The sequence below is a fragment of the Siphateles boraxobius genome, unplaced genomic scaffold, assembly GCF_051911475.1.
Source record: "Siphateles boraxobius isolate OS27281-9 unplaced genomic scaffold, OSU_SipBor_1 41, whole genome shotgun sequence".
Taxonomy (NCBI): Eukaryota; Metazoa; Chordata; class Actinopteri; order Cypriniformes; family Leuciscidae; genus Siphateles; species Siphateles boraxobius.
In genome coordinates, this window is record NW_027509042.1 from 27,002,406 (window position 1) to 27,009,005 (window position 6,600).

Genomic DNA, 6,600 nt, shown 5'->3' on the forward strand with positions numbered 1-6,600 from the left:
CCGGAGCACTAAGTTTCAGTGTTTGCAAACCTGATCTCGAGAGTGCGCTAATATTAGCCTGTCGTCGAGGTAATTCAGCATGCGAACCCCGTGTTCGCATAGGGGAACAAGGGCTGCCTCGACGACCTTCGTAAAGACGCGAGGAGACAGAGCCAACCCGAATGGGAGAACCGCGTACTGGTATACCTGCCCCTCGAAAGCAAACCAGAGAAACGGTCTGTGTCGAGGTAAAATGCAACCTCCGCTCTCATGATAGGGGCATTGCCACCGACCATAGTGAAGCGAACTTCCATGAAGCGGGGAGGATCCCGTGCGAACTGAATCACGTAGCCGAGCCTGATAGTTCAGGCGACCCAGCGGGACAGGTTGGGAAGCTCTAACCAAGCTGCCAGGAACTGAACCAGCGTGATCATGCGAACTACTGACGTCCCGCCGGAGGGGCAGCGAAGCGGAGTGATCGGCCCAGGCGTGGGTGGCATAGCGGCCCGGTGCGGGGGCGCGGTCATGCTCCGCGTCCTGACAGAGGAGACCAGGGAAGGACCAGCGTTCCACGGGGGTCTGCTCTGCCAGGGATCTGGCGACAGAGGGGGACGAGAGTGGTGAGGTCCGCAGACGGCACGCACTGTCATCCGCGCCCTCTGGGACAGAGGGGGACGGGAGTGGCGAGGCCCGGGGGCGGCGCACACTGCGGTCCGAGAACTCTGTGACAGAGAAGGATGAGAGCGGGGAGGCCCGGGGGCGTCGCGCACTGTCAACCGGCTCTGTGTGCTCAGTGATAGGTGTATCGGTTCTTTCTTTAAACCCGATAGGGTACTGCCCACCCGTGGGTGAGCAGCGGGAGAACAAAAGATTCTCCCCCGGCCCTCCGCTGGGGGAAGGAGGGGGCCTGCAACCACCTCCTGGGGAAAAAACGACACCATCACTGAGCAGCCCATCTCAGGAGCACCGCTTAGCCTGGCGTTTAGCGGGGCGCAGGGCTGGAGAGGGCTGTGGCGCCTTCCTGCGGCCTGCTCCGCGACGCGGCCCGGGTGAAGGCTGCTGCTTGGGCCGTGCGGGAGGGGAGGGAGCCACAGGAGGGCGCCCTCGGCGGCGAGCAGGCTGAGGCGTCTGTACCGACGGCTGGGTGGAGGCAGCAACAGGCCGTCGGGGCAGAATATGTTTGATCGCCTCAGACTGCTTCTGTGCGGTTGAGAACAGCTGGGCAAAGGTTCAGCCAGGTTCAGCATATCAGCCAGGTTCAGCCACAGTGACGCTCCTGGACCACAGAGGTGGCCATCACCTGACCCAGGGAGCGTGATGCCACTTTCATCGCTCTGAGAGTGAGGTCAGTGGTGGCACGCAGCTCATCGAAGAGCCCTGGGTCAGTCCCTGCCTCGCGCATATCTCTGAGCAGCTGGGCCTGGTAGACCTGCAAGGTGCTCATCGCATGCAGAGCGGCGGCCGCCTGTCCTGCAGCTCTGTGAGATCTCACCACGAGGGTAGACGAAAATCTACAGGCCTTGGACGGGTGCTTAGGAATACCACGAGATGAAGCGCTCTGAGGACACAGTTGCATGGCAACAGAGCGTTCAACCGGGGGAATCCCAGTGTACCGCCCCATCGAGGGGGGGAAAGGCGGAGAAAGCTGACTAACGTACACGGGAGGTCAAGGGAGCCTTCCATGACTTCGCCAGCTCCTCATGCACTTCCGGGAAGAATGGTATTGGGGTTGGCTGTGGCTGTGAGGCAGCAGCCGCACCCAAAAACCAGTCATCCAACCGCGAGCGCTCAGGGCAGGGCGGAGGGTTCCACTCAAGCCCGATGCTCGCGGCGGCCCGGGAGAGCATGGCCGTCATCTCGGGATCTGATACGGGCAACGCTGGTACTCCAGAAGGAGGCAATGCAGCCGCATCATCACTTCCCGATGACTCTTGCCCGCCTTGTGATGCCGCGATCGACATCGAGTCCTCCTCTGGAGCGCCGAATGAAACACGCGGGGCATCAGTAGATGGACCCGGTAGAATCACCGCAGCACTCGCGGGTTGCAACACTGTAGAGGGGGGCGTGGTCCGAGGACGCATCGTCGGATTGTTCCACACCGTCACCCTCAAGTCACCCTGTCCACCAGCCGAAGTACCACCTCTCGTGGAGGGTGTAGATCGTGGTGTGGATGAGGAGACTCTCTCTCGAATGAGATCATTGAGTCTCGACCTTAGTGTTGCGATGGCCATGTTCCCACAGAAGGAACATGAGTCATCCACAAGCGCTGCTTTAGTGTGTTCTAAGCCCAAACACGCAAAGCAGCGATTGTGCCCATCAAAGGAAGACAGGAATCGACCGCAACCAGAAGAACACGGACGAGACATCTTTAAAAAGACGTGCCACGTGCAGCTCTTTTAGAGAGGAAAAACTCAGCGGTGCTGAGGTGACCAGGGAGAAGCACACAGACTGGCAGATCACTGCTCAGATCGCAGGCAATGTGAAACTCGCTGGGTACCGCCGTGTAAGGAACTCAGCTTTTTGGAAATATTAATAATCAATAATATCTTGTTATTATTAATTATAAATATTTGGGTCAGTTAATTGGATTAACTTGATGTGGCTGAATTAATATTACAATCAATTAATCAGTTCTTCCAACGAACTATTTTGATTATTAATTTATTCTAATAAAGGGTATCTTCCATGGCCACCGAAGAATAATTATTTCTTCGCCTGTACAGTACTTTGAGCCAGTAGCAAAAACCGTGATCGTAAAGTGACTTGTATTGCAAACAAAACAGAACCAAATACATATTATGTACAAGTTTTATTAACTAAATATAGATATTTATATGAATATAAATAAACTAAACAACATACACACATGAATACATAAATAGGTTAGTGATAGGATGAAATTGGAAACCGGAAGAGGGTCTATGAGAAGAACCATCAGAATTTCATTTTCACATTTCATTGAATTGAATACTTGCATTTGTAATGGGAACAATTCTTGAAGTTGTTGAAAATTGGAGTCGTTGATGGTTCCGGCAGTGTCAAGTGGAAGTTGGTTGAGCGTTCTCTTTGTTGGTTGGAGTCTTTGTTCCAAAACTCCTGAGATTGTCCTTGGTTCTTTGTGAGAGAGTCTTCCCTCTTTTCCATGAGGCCGGATCTGGTTGGAATCGAGGCCTGCTGGGCCCTGGGGCCCCCGTGGAGGGGGAGGGGGCTCCCCAGTCTCACCAGAACAGTGTTGCGGCTGGATGAAAAAACTAAGAGAGGGAGGTCACATGTGGACTGTCTCTAATAAGGCCTGGAGAAGATCCTCCCCTAAGGGTTGAACTCGACCAATCAGAAAGGGGACATGTCTGAGAGGGAAAGTGGCTCTTAGTTGATTTATGGTCTTTGTCCCCAGCATGCTTAGACTGTTCATTCAAGCTCAAATAGACATAACAAATTCACATTGCATTCTAAGAGAAGGTGATGTACATCAAAGTGTGTGTCATTAAATGAGGATTAATTTGCTAGGAAGCATGATACAGGTGAGGTTATATTGACCGTTGGGTGGTTGTTCAACCACATACACCCCAATCAAACATACCATGTTGTTATACCTAATAGTACACAAGACAGTAAATCATCACAGTTTCTGTGAGGCATGTTCCTTCATAGATCAGAGTAACACCGCAAAGTTTATTTAATTAAAGATGGTCTCTCTCTCTTAAGCATGTGGCGCATGTGGCCACATTCCTTTGAGGTCGTAAAGTCTGTTATCAGTCTTAAAGTGTTCTGTAACCGGACACCCGGCTGACAAAGTAACTTCATTTGTGAGGTTAGTTTTGGGGGAGAGTTTCATAGACCTTTATATTCATTAAATATAGTGAATATGAATAATTAGTGTGTGTCTGATTGGTCCAGACCCTACATCCCCCCCTTTCGACCGTTGTTGTCCCCCTCAAGGACAACCATGATCGAAGTTGAAAGTGCCGACAGATCAGACACACCTTTGTCATAGAAGGCTGGAAGGCCATGGTGGCCTCTGGTTGCTGGCGTCTTCTGGAGTGGTGGTCGTTCCACGGCGGTTGATGTGGACAGTAGCCCAGTACAGGTCTCTGCAGCAGGTGTTGGGGCAGAAGGTGCCTTGACTGGGTTTCACCTGTCATTCTGGAGTTAGGGTGAAATTGTGGTTCTTGAAGAAGGATGAGGTTTCCAGCTTTGATTCAGGTTTGGCCTCAGCAGGGCAGCGTGTGTCTTGGATCAGAGACTACAGACCAGCTGAGTTTGAGTAAAGTCATTCTGGAAGACAGTAAACAGCTGTTTCATGGAGTTCACTGTCTGGTTCAGCCGAACGCTGTGGGTGTTGAGAATTACCACAGTTCCCTTCGATGTCTTGCCGATGGACGGCAGGGAGGCACTCTGTGTTGTGAGTTGCCCTTTTAGCTGTGGGATTTCAGTTTGAATTTCAGCCACACGTTGTCTCAAGGTGGCTAGGTTCAGTGCGTTGACACTGGACATGCCAATGTTAACAGAGTTCCGTCGGCAGTGGCGGTTGTGTCCATCTGGCTCTGCTTGTGTGACATTTTTTTTTTTTCAAGTTGGTTGAGCATGTGTTCGACATTGGCCTCAGCGTGGGAGAGGGAGTGGAGTCGAACATACACTCTCTGGGTGTGGGTCCTGCAGTTGGTGATAAGGAGTCCCGGTTGTTCCTTCGGGACGCTGCCTGATACCGGACCTGGTGAGATGACCGACTGCGGCTGTCCTCTGGTTGGCTGGAGGCACAGGAAGACTAACCACAGCAGCATCCTGGAACAGACAAAGGGGAGAGGGAGAGAGAAAGGGAGGAAAGATCTCAGCGACTGTCGTCCTTTGTTGGCTAGGACAGTCTTTCCGCTTCGAGGACGCCGGAATGCCAATTGCTTCGGTGTTCTGGTGCTGCGGTGTGCAGCACATGCTGCGTCATGGGCATACACTGGCATGAACCCCCCTTTTGCACTGTGGCACCACAAGCTTTGGCGCAGCGATGTCATCAGGTGCATAACACAGAGTGTTGTCCTGTACACGCAGCGTGTGCTTGTTGATTTCAGTTGTCTGGGGCACCGGTTGTCGGTGGGTGCAGACGGCGTTCGTGGGTGGTTGGAGGGGTTAGAGGTGGTTTCTCATAGTGTCCATTGGTTTGTCATAGTCTTTGGTAAGCTGGAAGGTTGGGGTCAGGTTAAGCAGAGGCTCTGTGACATTTTGGCACACTTGTGGTGAGAGACTAATTCATGACCCTAAAAGTTCAGAACCACTGTTTAATGGGTTCGCTAGATATGTAGCATAAAGTTAGGTGTTTCATGTGTATCTAGCTAGTGATGTGTCTCTTGTATCTTTATCATCTTAGCTGTGGATGTTAGGAGGCTAAGACTTGTGTGGTTCCTAGAGTATTTCCTGGAAAGGGCATAGCCGAGATGAAATAAATGACTTAAGATGGTTCTTATGACTAAATTATTTCTCTGGACTTAAATGGTGGTTCACTGCGGCTTGACGAAGTGAAGGATAGGAGGAAAAGGGACAGCTTTCCTATTCAAATTATGCTTATTATCAATCCTCAGGACTATAGTTATGCCCTAGTAATTGTTGAAATTACTTGTGTCGCAGGGTCACAAAAATGAGTGCACTTGTTGAAAATAAACACAATCACAAATAAAGGTGTCTCTGTTTCCTTTCTGGGCCCAATGGGAAATAGAACCACATTCGAACAAGAGAGGAAATGGAATTAAATCATATAGATGACCGAATAGACAAGGGAATAGCTGACTGCTATTATTATCAAAGTGGAAATAAAAGAATAAAATAAAAAAATAAAGTAAGTAATCAAAACAGCGGTAATGATCTGAAATTGAGAATAATCAATAGCACTAGTGACTAACCTTTAGATTTGCCTGGACCAACACTCCCTAGTGGGTCACAGCTGTTGCGTGTTTAAGACCACACCGTGTGTGTCCCTCCAAAGGTTTAGTCAATATGCTGATGAAAATTCTCATAACTATAATAATTCTTCTCTAGCTACATAGCTTACATGTAATTAAACTTGGGTTTAATTGCCAGGGCATCTGCAAATTTAGCCTACAGCGCTCAGCAAGGACTATGCCTAAACTAGTGAAGGTGAAATTCAGCTGAGAAGAATTGAAAGTAAGGAAAGAGAAAAATTAGAAACCCTAAATGGGGTTAAAGAAAGTATTTTAGAATACTTTGCGCTGTATACATAAAAGCTGTAATTAAGGCTTCAAGTAAATGATGCTAACCGCTAACTGTAGAAGTTATTATGTAGCTTAGCCTAAGCTGGATGGATGCTAGGTTAGCTTAGCTTAGCCTAAGCTGGATGGACGCTAGGTTAAGTTAGCTTAGCCACCTAGGCTGGTTTGATTACAAAATGACGTCACGAGTTAGCACTTCCTGTGACAAGTCGTTGTCATGGGAACCAGTGCATGTCAGAACAATTCAACAGTACCTGAAGAATGTCTACACATTTTACTGAGTTATGCATGTTTAAACGGGTTAAAAGGGGGCGCCTATACTTTAAGTCTTTCAAGAACTTGATGTTACATTCAGTAAAATGCTAATGTGTTTTGGCATTTTAGCTAATTTTACTCATGGAACTCT